This window comes from Pseudopipra pipra, chromosome 5 (assembly GCF_036250125.1).
Source record: "Pseudopipra pipra isolate bDixPip1 chromosome 5, bDixPip1.hap1, whole genome shotgun sequence".
Lineage (NCBI taxonomy): Eukaryota > Metazoa > Chordata > Aves > Passeriformes > Pipridae > Pseudopipra > Pseudopipra pipra.
Window position 1 is genome coordinate 22531129 of NC_087553.1, and position 18340 is coordinate 22549468.

Genomic DNA, 18340 nt, shown 5'->3' on the forward strand with positions numbered 1-18340 from the left:
TGGAGAAATTTGGTTTGGAAATTACATACTTATAAACATTAGAACATTGTGTGCTGAGCATGCACAAAACATTATTTCCCTTCTTTGATTTAGACCTCTACCCAATAGTGATTAATGTTCCCTGGCATGAATATTTGTTTGTACACTCGTGAAAAATAGAGATGGAAAAGATCTATTACGTTATCTAGTTCATCTTACCTCCAAAGGCTTGATACCTGCGCTTTTTATTTGTACAAGTGACACAAGCCAAGAGTCACAGAAAGGTCCTTTCTTGAAAGTTTTCTGCAGAGCTTTAGTGTAACAGGGTCAGTAATTTTAACTCTGAAGCAGCTTTCTTTTTGTACCTTGGCTTTGCCATCTAAAACTTTTCTAGAATTTTTTGATACGAATTTCAAGAAATGGTAAAATACGTACTCAGCAGGTTCAATTATTGCCCAGTCTAGCCTCAGACAATCAAACTTCCTTCACCTGCTTTGCAATTTTGAACAACCTGAAGATCTTGTCAGGAAGTTTCCCTTGCTATGCTTCTTGCATTGTCAAGATCTTCAGGTTATGGCAATAGTCAAGTCATGACCGGTTATGTCACCCTAAACAGTACCCTTCTCTCTTTATTATTTGTTCCTTATTATGAATACATATAGCCTAATATTCCACTGACCATTCATTTTTGTTTAGGCAATCTAGTTGTGCCTAGCTTCCTTTATCCTTCTCAGTAAGCCAGTTCATCTAGTCATTTGGTTACCTAACGTGACCCTTAGCTCTCATTGCTCTCATTGCACTCATCCCTAGCTCTCCTATTATCAAAGCTTTCTACTGCTTTTATTTGCACTTCTTCATATTTGTCAATAAGTTTTTTATTTTAAAAGCAGTGCCTGGAATGGAAAGCAGTTTTCAATGGTACTTAACAGAATCCCATGGCAGGTCTACTCTATGAAAATATTTTGGCTGTTTAGGAAACAGTAAATATTCTTCCTGTAAAAAAAAAATATAAAGATTGTCTTAGTTCTTAACTAAACATGTGGAACGTTTCTGTGGCATTAAAAAAAAATAAAGTAAAATTAAGGGAAACAAGAAATAATCCACAAAATGCTTAATGTCACTGAAAAATATTTTGAACTGGGACATTTAAGACTGTCAGAGGTGTTTTTAGGGTAGACTAGCTAATACATTTATATAACAGAATTTTAAAACTAGATTTGTATCTCTGCAGGAAAAAAAAGAGGATATTTACAATTGTGTTAGTACACTACAGTTAGTCCATCATTCCTCAGAAGAATTACTAGGACCAAATGACACATTTGAAGGAAAATAGCAAGAGAGATCAAATATTTCTTCTTAACTCCCTGACATGTTACTTCTGGAAAACTTATTCAATTTAAAAAAGCAGCACAGTTTTTCAAAACGACTATTTGTTCTAGAGACGTCTCTTTTCTGAGACATTGAGCTAGAACCTTATTTTCAGAAAGAACTAAATAGTGCAACTTTGAAAAATGGGCTTTTTTAGTTGTCTCAAATTGGAAGCTGAAAAAGGAGATTCCCAGAACCCATATTTCTTTTTGAATACATGTTCTAAATTGCATCACAGCCAGTAGCATAGCAGGTACAGCACAACAAAAACCATACCCTTGTATTTCTCTTTGTCTATTTGAAAAATACCACATTTGTTAAAAAAATCATATGTTTTAATGGAAGCAAAATGAAAATTTAGCTATAATTGGCAGATTTGAAGAAGTTATTTTACTCTAATTTATTTATGTAACATCCAATAAACTGTTCAATGTATAATTGCTTACAAGACTTTTGTGTGCAAAAACCAGTTTTCACATTTCTTCCAAAAATGAATAGAAAGTGGAAATTTCCTTCTCAAGAGAATTTTAAATAATCTCAAAGCCAGGACATGCTATTTAAAGTGTAAGTTGTCAGAGTATGGACTTTGTACAATTAGATGGTTTCTAAAATGCAATCTGACAATGTTCCTTTAATCCTTTTACATCTTGTTCTTTCTTGGCTAATTAGAATGATTGGCCCTTGTCATTTTCATAAAATCCCTTCATAGATTTAAAGTGCATTATCATTCCATCTCATGTTCTAACTAAAATTTTCTTGACTCATTAGTAAATAGATAAAGCTGTTAAAAACTCATCAGACACACACATGGTATGTATATCCTCTTAATCTGTGTGTGCCTAAATAGTAACACACTAATCCACTATAGTGGGTGAAAATTTTCTTTAAAGTAAATTTTTTAGCACAAAGACATGAAGTAGAGGAATTTCCATGGAGCAGTGTTCCATGTTCTTCAAATTGTTATAGTGCGATTTGAAAAAGCAGACACATCTCAAATGTTCTTTTTTATTATCTTTTTAATGTGTAATTTTTATTTTTTTTTTGGTAACCATTTTGTTGTGGTACCTTGAAATTGTATCATCTGGGGCCTACTGCAATTATACATTTTTCATGCAGGATCTCTTTCTAGACAAAATAAGAGACTGGAGATATTTAAAATAACTTCACTCTTGGCCAGAATCAATGATACTGCAGTCAGCAGTGGCAGCAAAGTGGAATGGATGCTGTCTGCTTTCACAAATCTCACTGTTATATTCTTCCTCAAAAGGAAGATAGCCTTTTGTGGTAGGATACACTTAACAGGAAATATTAGAGGCTAATGCTCTAGCATGGTGGTTTGGCAGGCCAGGCACACCAAGATAAAACTGCTCCTTTACTGTGCTTGTGTCTTGACAAACTTTTCTGATGATTGCAGTTAACTTTCAGCAGAATGAAGCACATGGTACAATTGCAGAAGATAAGCAGACTCATGGTAAGGAAGTTTAAATGGAGGATTTTTTTTCTGTCAATCCATATTCATCAACTTCTCAAAAGACTGATTCATAGATATCAGTTCTCAGAGATCCTTTCAAGAGAAACGGTGCTTAAAATTATTCCATTTGTGTTGCATGCAAATGTTTGCAACTGTGTTTTGCAGGGTTTTTTTTCTGGGAGGTTCCCTACTTCACTTTTTTCAGAGTCCACCTACATGATGGCAGGGTTATTGACCTTGTGGTTGAAGTAATAATCCTCAGCTGCCACTACCACAGTTATTGCTCTCTCATATATTTATATCACAGCTGCTGAAGCTTCAGGATATTACTGCAGTACCAATAATAAATATTAATATTTCTATAGCAATCAATTGCTCTTAATTACTTTCACCACAGGAGCCAAGGGAAAGAGGAGCAGGGCTCTGAAGAAGAGAGATCCTTATTCAGTGCCTTATTTCCAAAGGAGAGAAGCAATGCAGAGAGAACTGGAAATCTGCCAACAAAAGGAGACACCTGAAAGAGGAAAAGATAAATATTTAGCCACTGAGATCTGTTAAAGTACAAAACATCATCTATAATTCAGATTCAAAATTACTATATTTAAATATTGTCACAGCTGTACTACAAATAGGCCTCCTATGCTGGCAAATTACAAGGTAAGTGTGAGACATGTACCTAAGTATTAGCTTATTTCCTCTCTCCTGAAAGTGGGGCTGTCATTGGAACACCTTTTTGAACTGTTACTATATTTGTACTTTTTTCATGCTCTAGTTAGATCCTTATCACAACTACAAGTCTGAACTGCTGGAAAACCGGAAAAAAATATTACTCCAGAATGACTCATCCATTGGAGAGTTTGATCCAACTTTTGTGCAAAAGGGTTGAGCGTTGAGCATCCTGTGACTAGAAGAAAGGCAACAGAGAGCAGCTGCCATGGCCACTCGGCAGGGGCAGTGGGTGAACTGTACAGCACGTGATTACAGAGGCTTTGTCAAGGGCAGCCTCACACCGACCATGCCTGTAGCTTTGAAAACTACCCAGCCTGTCCATGCCAGCATCACTGCCTGGTTCTGGGCTATGGAACCCCCTCCACAGATTTTAAAGACCTTTGTTACTGCAATAGGGCTTGTGAGTAACCAGCTGAGGGGCAATTTGACCCCATATGAATAACACAGGGAATAAGGATGGGAAGAGATGGAACTGTCGTCCTCTGGCTTCCTAAAAGGACTCAGTGACCGGTCACCTGGCTGCTCATTAGGAGTTTAGACAAAGTCATCCAGGAGTCTTGTCCTCTGACAGGAGGAAAAAGTGAAATTCAATGGCACAGGAAAGCTAGCCCATCTGCAATGAACAAGGAAATGATCCTCTAGGGAGAAAGGAGGTCCAGAGAGGATTTTAAAAGACTCCTCATTATCATAAAGGATTGTATCATATAGTATTTACTTTATATATAAAACAGAGCATATAGTTTTGCAATATTGACAAAGCTCCCTCTCCTTCTCTGTCTTTCATTGTTCTGATTATTGTTCTTGTTCAGCTATCACACAGCACACCCTTCCTTTTTTTACCTTCTTAGGAATGAAATAACCAGTTTTTCATGTATGTGGTGAGAGGAATAGGGAGAAACTGATTACAATGCTTCCAAAAGAGTCTTCACTGTGTCAGTAATTTCCTTATCCAGCAATGGTCCGGCAGTTCTCACAGTCTCTGCAGTCACAGGAAACATAATTTACATTGTATCACCACACTGGCAGTGTGGGATGTATCACAGAACATCTTTGCTCCAGGCCATAAAAGAGAGGTCTCTACGAATGTCCTATGAAGGTGTGTACACAGAATTAAAGCTGTTCCCAAAGACTGCAAAGCTTAGCTGTGTTTTGTGAGAGCCTGAAGATGTTTGTACGTGGAGCTTTGACTATCAGTGGAGATAAAGGGCATCTGTGGAAAAGTCTGGGGTTTTAAAGCCAGTGTTTGTCCACCAGAGAGAAAAAGTCTGATGAGGGCCGAAAAAAGCACCAGGAATGTGCTGAAAGTTCTTAGGAGGTACAGAAATGTTTCAGTTTGTGTTCTGGACACAATGTAGGGTTTAAGTGAAAGGCAAGATTGCTTTTATAAGCATTGCAGTGTAGAGAGGTGGGTAAATTCTGAGCTGGCTGGGAAAGAAAACCTAGTGTGGTATTTATCTGAGATTGGCAATCATATAAAGGTGAAATATCACCATGGAGAGAGCTTTTGCTTCTCTATCATAATCTTTAAGAATCTTTCAATCATTGTGGATGGTTCAGATGATAGTCCTTGCTCAGTCTTTACGAGGTAAGAAATACCAGTGAGAATACTTGAATGTTGAATGGGGAGTAGGGGAATATGGAGGCCTCCCACAGGAGGCTGTGAAAATGAAAAAAAAAAATGGAGATATTGTCTCTCACCTATATGTCAAGATAAAGTTTCTGAAAACTACAGCTTCTTTACAGCACTTTGGTAGACAAATGCTGGAGAGCCCAACTTTAAGGTACGCATTGACTTGAGCTCGCTGGGCAGCACAGCACTGGCGTCCTTGCCCCAGGGCCAGGCTGATGGCTGGGTGGGTTTGCCATGTCTGCAGAAGTCCCAGCATCCTTTGCATTGCTGTGCTCCTCCCAGCTGGCACTTTGTCAGCTCAACTCAAAAATTCCGTTTGATTATCACCAAGTGTTTGGTTATTTAAAACAAGCTGTCAGTCTGGCAGACTACAAATATAGTGTATAATTAAATGTATCCCGTCCTCTATTTCCAGAACACTGTTTCAATAACGTCAAGCCATGACAATCTAGAGAAAGGCAGTGGGAAACAGGAGGAGTCAGACATGTAGGATGTTTCTGCATCTCCAACATGTTAATTAATTTGGGGTATTACAGCCTTGCACCCCAGGCTGCCACACTGCAACACTCATCCCAAAAAAAGGGGCAATGACAGTGGGGCTGAATAAAAAGGACATGTTGAGGTTTGTGTGGGAACAGGTGGAGAGTAGGATGAAAGAGTGCAGGCTTCTCACTTTTCTTTCTGTGGGGTCTGTTTTTCTTACTGATGTTAATGGTGTCAGGACTTCATTCCTCCTCTTTGTAACGGCAGTGTAAACATGGAAGCAGTCTTCCTTGGGGAAGCTGGAGGATCACATCTATTCCTCACAGCACATCTCAGTGGGGTATGTGCCCCTGCTTACATGGTACAACATCCATCCCATGGCAGGGTGGTCTTCCCTTCCCCTCAATCACACAGATCCCATCAGCAGGACACCTGGCAGAGGTCAAGTGGTTGTGGGCTTCACCTGCCTGTGAATACTCTCTGAAAATCACCATCCTGCTGGAGCTGCTGGCAAACCTGGGAATGCAGCCTGGGCTCCCTGGAGTAAAAAATCCTGTCCAAAAGCTGGGACAAGCCAAATTTTTTCTTGGCTCCTTTTAAAAGCTGAGTTTCACTGTTTGCTGACATGGAGTCCACACGTACCACAAAGGAATGTCAGATGGAGATATAGCAGTAAGGAAAACACAGCAGCATCCTGACCGCGTTGTAGGAAACCAGCTTTTTATAATCTCCTGAGTTGCCACCAGTTCAAATAGGTAGATATTCAGCTACGACTCTAGTCCCTGGAAGAAGTGGTGCCTGGATCTGTCCTCAGATTCCCCCACCTTCCCCTCTGTAATTACACCACCTTTATCTGTGCTAGGTAGTTGACGTTCACTGAAGTTCACTCAGCCTTTCCCTGTTCAGAGAGACTGGGTTGTTAACATATCCTCCTTGGGGCTATCTGTTAGTCAGCTTTTTGAAGGGTATCTATTCATGGAGACAGTGGTCTACAGCACCCATGAAAAGAGTCTTTGACACAAAATAAAAGCCTTCTCTGCCCCTTCCCTGTCCCTCTGCCCTTATTTCATCCTTCTGTCCAGTCCTACTACCTTATCAAACTGGAATTCTTGGGCAGTTATGGTGGCTACCATTGAGTCACTTGAAGGGGTGGGTGCAAAAACATTTAAGGCAAACAAAGCTTCTCTCCCAATTGCTCTTGGCTGCAATTATCACTGAGCAAGGTTTTCCATCTGGGTCTTTTACATACTTGGATTATGTAGCTGGCTGGGTATTTCTGTGTAGCCTCTCACTTGTGTGTGCCTGTTCCTAATACCTCTTGTTTAGCTCTTTGCCCTGTCACCCTGCCTGGCTCATAAAAGTGCAGAAGCCAGACAATTTGTCTTCAAGAGTCAGCTGTGGGAATTGCACTAAAATGGAAAGTAGTGATTCGAGCCTCTGTTCCAGCTAAGCTCCAGTTTGCAGCTCCAGGATGTTCCAATGTTACATCTGCACTCCCTGCTACAAGTGGTCTTTGTATTTGCAAACTTTTTTTTTTTTCAACTGGGTGTGGGGATTTGTCTCCCCTAGAAAAACTGTAAATTCAGCTTTTCTTTTCCAAACACAGCAATGTTCTGCCTCCCTGCTGCAGAGCAACAATCCTGACTTTCAACCACTTCCAAGCAGGACTCTGATCAGAGAGCAGCAATACCTACCTTGCAGGGCTGAGAGGTATTGAAGTGACACAACAGCTTTACACTGGCCTTCTGAGGAGGGAACCTATAGAGGGAATAATAACACCAAAAATGATGTTAGATAAGAATGCATGGAGGCTTTTTTTCCTGATTGTGTGCTTGAGTCACTTATGGAAGAAAAACTACAAAGTCATACAGGACTTCCAAAAATGAAGATTAGACAGCATCAGTGAGCCACGCAGCAGTCTCCTTTGTATGTGTGATATGATTAAATACTTATTTACAGCTTTTTTTTTTTTTTAACCGCCATTGTTTTGGACTCCCTCCACCCTATTTAATATATTATTATTACATTATATACTTTATTAAGCCTTGACAGTTTTTGAGTTTTATTGCACTTCTATATCTTTGCCTCTCCTGAGCACCTTAATTGCATCAGGTGCTTTGAACAAATCTGTTATTGTTGCATAGCAGAGAAGTGACATCTCTGGATATTTATAAAGTCTCTTTGTATAAATGATTTGGAAGCAACACATGGCTTTAAAAATTATATGTCGTACTTTCTTTTCAAAACTGCATGTCTAATGTGGGTAAATAGTTACTGCAGGTAAGAGAAACCAATATAAGGAAAAAACCAGCTCAGTTCACTGTTTAGTGCAGCCTTTTGGGCTTTTATAAAGTGCCTACTACACCAGGAAACATCTGAAGCAATTTTACAGATCTTTTGAGCCCATCACCCCTCCCTGTCTCACCTTCAAATGTTCTTCTCTGACGAACAAACCAATTTTTTTTCTTCTTTGCTTGTCTCACTCTCTCCAATTACCAGTGCAGGGACCAAGACAAAAGGAGAATTATTCCTGCTCAGCAAGAGAATCTTCTTACTCTGAATGAGCTAAGGACACAAACAGTCTAGCTGAAGAGGGTACAAAATCTTTTTCAGCACTACTAAAAGAAAAACAACATGTGAGCAAGGAGTTGATTCAACATAATTTCATTTGGTTTTCCTTTCCCAGCTTTGCAACCTGTTTTGCCTTTTCTTGCAGAGCTATTTTGTTTCCTTCCAAAATGCAACATCCTCAGAAACCCCTAAGCATCTTAACAGGTTACATCCAACTGAAACTCAGGGGAGCTGACACTCCTGATTGTCTGTGGTACTTCTGAAAGGTTTAACAAGCAGAAACTAGGAAAACCCACCACTTGACTGGGGAAATTTTGAATTTTTCCCATATGTCAATGGCTCTTGCAGTTGGGAATACAACACTTCACATGCAGTCTCAGAAGTGCCAGACAGAATTGAATAATCCCTTCCCTCAACCTGCAGACCACCCTTTTATTAAAACATCCCTGTACCTGGTTGGCTGCTTTTACTACAAAGACACAGGGCTGAGTCATGTTCCATTCTTGTTGACCAGGACCTCCCAGTCTTTTTGTGCAAAGCTGCTTTCCAGCCAGTCAGTCCCTGGTCTGCACTGTTGTATGGCATCATTCCACCCCTGATGGGGGACTTGGCATTAGCCTCTCTAGAACTTCATGATTCTGTCAGTCCATTTTTACAGCCTGTCCAGGTCCCTCAGAATAGCATTCATACCCTCTGGCATGACAGCTGCTCCCCCTGGTTTGGTATCATCTGCAGCCTTGCCAGGAGTGAGCTCTATCTCATCACGCTTGTTGCTAACAATCATAATAAATTATATTCTCCCAGTATTAGTTCCTGAGGGATGCCACTAGTAAGAGTCTGTCAGCTGGCCTTGTTATTGCGGATTGCCAGTGGTGGAGCCCAGCCAGTTTTCCACCCTCTCACCAACCATTTACCCAGTCCATAGTTCTCCAGTTTGATCATGGAAAATCCTTAGCCTCTTTGGTCCCCTATTCCAGTGCTTAACTACTCTCACAGTAAAGACTGTTTTCCTTATATCCAGTCAGATTTATTTCTGCTGAGACTTTTGATCATTATTTTTTTGGTTTCTCTGTGCACCTCAGAGATGGGCTCCATCTTCCCTATAAATCTACTTTCAGCTGTAGCAGACAGAAATTAAATCCCTTTCCACCATTCCTTCTCTGGCATGAAGAAACACAGATACATACATCTTTTCTTACACAGTGTGTTCTGCAGCCATCTAGCTGTCTTCATAACACTCTGCTAAACTTTCTCTAGATTTCACTCTCTCTCCTGCAAGAGGGAATCCAGAACTGGACTCAGTGCTCTAGATGCAGGCCCAGGACTGCCAAGAAAGAGAAGAGTGAATGCTTTCCTCAACCTCCTGGCTATGCTCAAGGCAGTCACTACCCTCAAAGCAGAAGAGAAAATGAGAAGGCTCTGCAGGAGATGGGGATTGCGATATGTCCTGGAATCCCAGTCTCCCCATTACTTCATTTGGAGGGCTGGCTGATATGTGCCATAGCTTTCCTTTGGACAATATGTGTGTTTTTCACTTGTACAGAAACCAGGGCACAGAGGTAAGGATGTGTGCATGTCCCCAATCTTGCTCCTCTGTGGTATTCAGAGGCACCTGGGGCTGGATGCTCTAAAAGAGTTCCTGGGTCCTGCAGGCTATGCTATAGTCTAGAAGACTGCTCAGACTGCCCTACCCTGTATAAATAGTCTAGGAGTATGGCTGAGGAAACAGAGGGCTTGGAGCCTTGTTTTGATATGTGCAGCCCATGCTTGTGGGAGTTATATGGTAGTTGTAAATTTGAATCGGCTGTGTATGACAAATCTTATCTGTATATTGTGATTTTGCTTGTGAACAGAACAGAACAGCCCCAGTGGGACCCAGATTAGATTTGTACGGGAAGCACAGTCAAAACCAGGCATTTTTCCTTTGGGAAAATATGTGTGCTTTGAGCAGACATATGTGGGAAAGACAAACAAGTAGAATTGTGATGCTTTGGGTGCAAAGATAAGAGCTAATCAATTGTACTGGTTTTGCCTGGATAGAGTTAATTTCCTAGTAGCTTGTGGGGTTCTGGTTTTGGGATTTGTGATGAAAATGGTATTGATAACACACCAATGCTTTAGCTACTGCTGAACAGTGCTTACACAGCATCAAGGCCATTTTTACTTCTCAGACAGCCCTGCCAGTGAGGACTCTGGGGGTGCACAAGAAGGAGGGAGGGTAAACAGCTGGGACAGCTGACTCCAACTGAAGAAAAAGGAAAATTGATAACATATGGCATTGTGCTCAGCAATAAAAGCTGGTGGAAAAAGAAGAGAAGGGGAATGTTTTGAGTGATAGTAGGGCCAGAAGGTGGACTTTGATGATCGTTATGGGTCCCTTCCAACTTGGGATCTTCTACGATTCTATGATTCTATGCTTTGATTTCCCAAGTCACTGCTACCTGTGATGGAGCCCTGCTGTCCTGGGGATGGCTTAGCACCTGCCTGCTGATGGGAAGCAGTGAACAAATCCCAAAAAGCAAATTTTACTTTGCTTGCAGCTTTTGCTTTAGCTATTAAACTGTCTTTATGTCAACCCACAAGTTTTCACACTCTTACTCTTCCAATTCTCTTCCCCATCCCACTGAGAGGACGAGTGGGGCTGTGGGGCTTAGTTGCCTACTGAGGTTAAAACACAGCATATATATTTGTAGCCAGTTCCATGGACAGCATGTTAAAGACCAGTGCAAGACAACTCTGAGATTAGCTCAGTTGTTTTGAGCATGGTGCTAATAACACCAAGATTGTGGGTCTGATTCCTTTATGGGTCATTCACTTAAGAGTTGGACTCGATGATCCTTGTGGGTCCCTTCCAACTCAGAATATTCTGTGAAAAGATATTCAATCTTTTTTGTTCCCTGATTTAAGTCATCTGGACTTCACTTTTCAGTCTCTGGCATAATTCTAGGAAACTTTTCTTTTAAAAGGACTAAGTCAATAGCTGTAAAAGGAGGGCTGCCACTGAGCTTGCATATTGCTGAAGCAAGGCATGAAAAACAAAAGCTGAGCTCTAACAATAAATGTCAGCCCAGAAACGATGATGTTTCTTCAGCCATTTATTGAGTAGTCACTTCAGGGTACTGCTCATGCCTTGTTGTCACTTTTAGATTGGTATTCATGCATATTTTTTATAAACAGAATTAAGATGAGGATTTTTCTGTGGTTTTGGTGGGGTTTTTTCAGCTTTCTTCCTTTTGTTTTTCCTTATGTATTCTATGCAATCCCACACTGGTATCTTAATAAAATATTCTTACCTCTCATATAGAAGATTTATCATTGTTTTTAATTAAGAAATTATCAGCCAGAATTTGACAGGCCATTTTCAGCCTCATTACAAATGTGTTTGTGATTAAATTTCAGGTATATTCAATATCCTGTAAATCAGGGAAGACTGTTTTCTCTTTTCTACTATTCCATAGCAAACATGACAGATATGATGTCTGCCAATAGCATGTGCTTAGCATAATATACAATAACGTTAATGAGCAGTTGAAAATTGTGTAAACCTGCCTCCCTGAATTCTGTAGCTTCCTCACCTGGACAACTGTTAGGAAAGTGTTGTCTGGCCCATCAAGAAGTTTTCTTCTTACACAGAAAGAAAAATAAAAGAAGATTGGATGTCCCTAGTCCATGGTCTTCTCAGGAGTGGGCCTTAAGAGTTGGACAGAAGAAGGAAGAAGAAAAAGTAATAGAAATCAAAGCTGAGCAGAGAAACTTAGTATTGCATGCCATGTGATGCAAGTGTCAGTGTAGAAGCAAAATAGATTAAAGAGGTGTGTGTGGTGGGGGGTGTTAGAGACAAAAAGCAAGATAAAGGGAATATCTGGAGATGGTAATAAGTGCTCAGTTTTGCATGCCAACGAAAATGAAATTAGGTATCCTGAAAGTAAAAAACGAAAATAAAGACCTGATGGCAGGAAGGATAAAACTTACTAATGAGCTCACAGAAAATGCCTAAACTCCCTTGTTAACAGGGCTTAAAGGGGAAAAAAACCCAAACAAACAAACAAACAAACACCAAAACCCACAAAACCGCTTCCTTCTCTTTTGGAAGATGCATCTTCTCTCCACTAAGCTGGGTGTACTTCAGTAGTCCAACATTCTCACACGTAATGGGTATGGCTGGTTACTTCCCACAGAACATTTTCATGCTGACATCTCCTCTTTCTCCTTCCTTAATAAATCAAATTTCAGTTAGACTGACTAGGTGACATGGGATTTGTCTTAAAGTATTTGGAAGATGCCCTGCACGCTGGTTGTCACTAGAAAGAAACTTTTGTCGCTGGGTCTTCTCCTATGTCACTAATTGGCTGATGATGTCCACGAAAGCACCTAAAAGGCAAGGACAAATACCAAGTAGAAAGTTTGCGAGTGACAGTAACTACCATAAACAGCTCTTCTTCACTCTAGATTTTAATCTCTTTTAGGTCTTATAAAACAATATGGGGTTTCTTGGAACATTTCTGGTGCTCACTCTAATAATTCTCTTGGTCAGGTCTGGTCTGGAGTGACTTCTGAAATAACAATAGTCCTACTTAACTGCATTCAGGTGATGCTGCAATGTGTTTACCACCTCCAGGCTAATATTCTCCACCCCTTCTACAGAGCCTAGTAAAATTTCTAAGTGGTGAATATTTTAAATAAGGTCGAACAACAGTGGCATTGATGTTAGTTTTGCTGATGGCCAGCAAAAAGGAGTGTACAAGCTGAAAAACACAGAATTGATTTCACATTTGTTCAGAGCAGCACCACATAAAATTGCAGTGGATTGGAAACAAAAGGAAGTTCTATGTTAGAAGAAAGAAGCTGAATGAATGTTTGGAAGTGATGATAATGGAAAAGTTAACTGGTGTCAGAAGTGATCAACGGGACGCTCCTGTGCACTGTAGCTGCCTTTCTACAACTTTAGCAAAATTCACCAATATCCATTGCCTGATGCCCCCAGCTGCCACAACATTTTTCCACACTTTCGCAAATGCTGGTTAATGTAACATTTTCCTGCTCTGCTGCTTAAAGGACATATATCAAAAAGATGGCTTAATTTCCAAAAGGCTCTGACGTATAATATGGAAATAGTGCCACATGTAAGTTCACTACTAATATTATGTCCAGTACATTTTGTTTGAACATGCTTTAATCTGACAGCTTTTGTTCCTGATCTGTGCTACAGTTATGTTTTCCCTTTGATCAAAACGAAAGTAATGAGAAAGGAAAAGCACAGACTCAGTACAAAAATTAATTCATATTTTTAGTGGGACACATGATCTTAAAATATTCTGTGCTGAACCAGAATTTTAACCCACACTGCAAATAGGGTTAAATTGGTAGGGTTATATTCAATTTTTCACACTACTCCATCTCTTGCCTTCCTGACTCATTACCCTCCTCTAATTTCCCCAGCAAGATAAAATGGAATACCAGAGGTGTAAACATCTTAGTTTTCAAATGATAAAAACTGAACTGTGCACATGAAAGTCTTATCAACAAAGCTGAGCAGAAATTTTGTGATCCAACATTTTCTCATTACCAAATACAGATCTGAATGTCGTCTAACGGGACAGAGGGAAAGACAGGGGAAAAAAGGCATTTCCATAAGGTAAAAATAATCTATTTAAAATACGTAAAGAGTAACATTCCAATGCTTCATTTTGAAGCAACTTTTAATTTGTTTATTATTTTGGTTAGACATTTAATCTGTGATAATAATAAAACAGCTCTACACCATTAAATTATTATACTTTAAACATTCATTATAAGCTTACCACATTCAAATTTAAATCATATTGTCACAGAATGGTTTAGGTTAGAAGAGACCTCAAAGATCATCTCATTTCAACTCCCATGCCATGGGCAGGGACACCTAGCACTAGATCAGGTTTCTCAAAGCCTTATCCAACCTGCCCTCGAACATTTCCAGGGACAGGACATCCACAACTTCTCTGGGCAACTTTTTTCAGTACCTCACTAATCTCACAGTGAGTAATTTTTACTCCTTGTCCTATCTCCTCTCCAGCTCTCCTCTAGGCCTCCTTTATGTACTGAAAGGTGCTATAAGGTCTTGCTGGAGCCTTCTCTTCTCCAGGCTGAACAGACTCAACTCTCTAAGCCTGTCTTCATGTGAGAGGTGCTCCAGCCAGCTGATCAACTTAATGGCCTCCCCTGGACTCGTTCCAACAGGTCTACATCATTCTTATGTTGGGAGCCCCAGACCTGGACACAATATTCCAGGTGAGTTCTCACAAGAGCAGAGCAGAGTAGAGGGGGACAATAGGCCAGATGCTGAATATTTTTAAATATTCAGCATCAAAAATGAAACCTTCTGAAGATATCAAGAAAAGCTTTGACTAAACAAAAATAAAAGCCCTGAATTTGTTTTATATAGCACTTCAAATGTTGTTTGGTTTCCTTAATTTTAAACAAACAAAAATACCCCACCAAAAATAATATTAAATATTTTGTGGCACGTTCAATTTCATTCTTGCCTGGCATTTTTTAATCAGTGAAATTTACCAACAGAGCTTCTTGAAACAAAATAAAGTCATTGGAATTACTGGTGGATTAAACAGGATTTACTTTTCCTTACTTGCACAAATACCATGTGATCTCAACGAAAACTTTAATCTTAAGACTTGAAACTTTGATGCTTGAAATAATCTGAATTGTGTAAGATGGAGCTAATTCTTTCAAATTTTATTTCTATTAGAAAATTATCTGACAATGGAAGTTAGATAAAATGGCAGGCAGTAGACCCTGATTGGCTGCAGTCAGAAATGTGACCTCTTTGAGGAGGGGTAGTGGGTCAATTTTATCTCAAGTCTTTTGCTTTCTTGAAACCCTGGAGTCATTTTTGGGGTACTGTGCAGCCTCCGTGGCACAGAATGTACATTGCTGCTGGCCTGGGTGCTGAGGACATGGCTTGCAAGCACCAGCTGCTGCACAGCTGGCCAGACAGCTCCTCCTACAGACCTTCCTTAGCTCAGGGTGAATTTGGGAGCATTGAGGGTGATGGTAAGGAAGAAGGTAGGGAGGATGCAACTTCCTACCCGGAGCTGTCCTAGGTTAACATAATTAGCTGGATCTTAACTAAGCCTGAGGCTGAGTTGCACTAATTTGATGCTAAAGTGCTGTACATCCTAGGTCAGGATGTGCAAAGATGGTAGAAAGCAGATCTCAAAATGTAAACTGCAGTCTGTAGTACTGTAACAGATAAAATAAAACATCACATTAGGCTCCCACACAAAGCACTCTGTTTTGGACCAGGTTGATTGAATTGAATTAAACTAAACTAAACTCTGATTTGAAAACAATTCATGCTTTCATGCACTGTGATTTCCTTCTTATAGAAAAAAGAAATTAATCTATATTTTGAGAACATAGTGTGGGCTTTGCTGAGATAACTCTGTGCACAGACTGCACTCTGCATTTTTACAAATCATTAATGGGAACTCAGAGGCCTTAGAGTGTTCTGTATTGAACTCCATCTGACATTGGCACTTGGACAAGATCTTTTGAACTCTCCCAGCACCAAGGGAGACCTTGGTCTCAAAGAGGCCTGCGCGCATAGAATCTGAAAGAGTAATGTCTTTAACCTTAGGATACCAGAGATGGCTCTAACAGCACTGGTGTTCGTGCTATGCTCAGACCTTAAATCACCCTATTCAGTTGATATATAAGGCCAGATTCTTTAGTGTCTTCTCGCTGCTTTGAGCTGTTACTGTAAGGCAACAAGCCATAAGCTGAAGTTTTCTGGCTGGTTAAACCAAATTTATAGTTGTTTTTCCACTGCCAGAAAGACATAGATATCTGAATCATTATTTACAAATACTGAGAGAAGAGTATCACGACATTATCAGCCTTTAACGATAACGGAATTGGTAAGCTCTCATAAGCATGTTCCTAAGGACATACAGAAATAAAGAGGTTCAGGTCCAGTAGGTACCCCTCTATGGACTGGGGATCTTGTGCACATAAAGTATCTGGCAAGGGTATGGTGCCCTGATATCGTGTTTTGTTTACTGCAATGACTATAACCTGGAGTTGGTGGGTGGGAGTAAAACATTTAGATCTTCCTTATCTTCATGGCATATTCTAAGGGAAGCAGCCCTGCATATTCAGAGCTATCCTGCATGTTAAAAAACTTTTAACCAAGATCCCAAATCAATAGCAGCTCTCAGAGATATTTTTCTTAGGCAAGTAACTGAATTTTGTCCAAAATATGAGCAACACCAGGGATTGTCCATAGGGCTGGGTTATACCCGTCAAATTCCTTTTACTCTGATAGAGAATTCACTTATCTTGTCCTTCTGTTTACCTCTTTCTTTGAGAGAAGTCACGTTCCTGGTCTTTAGATTCTATTTGAAACTGTAGATGAGGTCATAATGTTGGGCCATAAGTCTTAGTAATGCTTTTTAGCCAAGCACTTCCATCTCTCACCATGACAGACACTCTCTTGAAGAACTGCTGGGCTTTTGCCCACTGTGACATACTTCAAATTCTGGGGAAAATCTGCAGGATAAGAATACATTTGAGAGACTGGCACTTTAATCAGCTAACTGAGCCAGACTCTGTTGTGCCTGGCATTTCCTTGAGGCCGTCAAAAGGACTGGTTGCACTTTTCTCCCCTTGCCCTTGGAACAAGGGTCACACCATGCTGTGCTTTTACAATCTTGGGGAGCTTTGGTAGTCTATTGCAAATAGACTACTAAATAAAAGTTCAGCAAGTTAAAAGTATCCCAAATGCAACATGCATTGCCTCTATTATATGGTTTCAGAGGTGGCAGAAGATGATGAAAGCTGATCTCTGTGTGAGGCTCTTCCATGCATATGGAATCTCTTGCTGGGGAGACTCATCAGCCTTTGAGATCTGGAATGCTGCAAAGTTCTTCAGAGTGTCCTTTCTGTTAGCATTGCCCACTAAAATTCTACATTTTTGTAGTTTTATAGTTTGTTCTTGCATTATTTTTCCTGGTGTACAGCTTTAAGCATATACTCCAACCCTTTGATTTCAAGACAACAGAAATGGCCAAAAATGGCCAAGAGGCACAATGGAGTCTCCTGCTCCTCTGAGCACAAAACTAAAACAATAAATGCATCCTGAGGCAGATGTGTCTTCCCAGCATGTCACAAGTAAGTCTTCTGCTTCATTTGTAGGACCTGCCTGTGAGTTTTGAGATGAAGTCTCTGGTGTTTGTATGATGGCTCAATTATCTTTTTTATCTGATGCATTTTCAAGAAACATTTTACATGTGTTTGAAAACCACTATTATAGTTCTCTCCCTCTGAAATAAGACATCAACTTGTGGTACCAATAGGACTCTGTGGGAAGCAAGCATCATCAAATACCCATGCTTGTAACTTATGTCTACACTGACAATGTCTACACCATGAATGACCCAGTGGATATTTTTCATCTGCAGCGTTTGCTTCAGTGCCAAGTCTTATTATGAACATGGCATGTAATGCTCTCACAGGTATTGCTAGTTTCCCTTTGCAAAGCAGGGCGAGTAGGCATCCCTAGCTGTATCTTATTGACAGAAAAGTCCCCCTGGGAGATCAGAGCCAATTACCAAGCCCAGTGTAACCCTGCTTGTTTTGGAAAAACAGAGAGGGGGGACAAAAAAGGCATGTAAAGGAGAGAGAAGCTAGTAAGCTTTCCCAGCTGAAAAGTTTAATGAATTTTGAATGTTGCTGTGCAAAGGAGAAAGCAATGCAATACGGCTTGTATGCAGAAAAGAGGTTTCAATGCCATATGTATAATGCAGCATCCTCTTTTATCACAAAATTATCTGAATGTTCTCTCTCATGTGAAGGTATTTTTGCCCTCAAGTTTTCAGCTTTTTGCATCATAGATCCTCCTTCAAAATACTTGTTTTCTCAAAGAGCTCCCAGTTCTCAAAGGAGAACAACTCTGGGAGATCAGTCTGTAATAGGAGTTGAGGGACTGTGAGAGCTGTGCAGTGATGAATCTTAGTCATGAAAACATATGGATGTGAGAGAGGATAAACATTATTTTGCCAGTGGCTGGAGATCCCAAATGCAAAACAACTGTCCAGCTTGTCAGCATTAGCATG

General features: G+C 40.1%; 1 long non-coding RNA gene across 1 annotated transcript; it reads right to left on the bottom strand.

Annotated features, from left to right (window-relative positions):
- Window positions 1-1882: 1882 nt before the first annotated feature.
- LOC135415277 (uncharacterized) lies at window positions 1883-8193 on the bottom strand. Its single transcript, XR_010431045.1, has 3 exons — window positions 8086-8193; window positions 7355-7418; window positions 1883-3332 (listed from the first exon to the last, which is right to left on the bottom strand). It is a non-coding gene; the product is annotated as an uncharacterized LOC135415277 (long non-coding RNA).
- Window positions 8194-18340: the final 10147 nt, after the last annotated feature.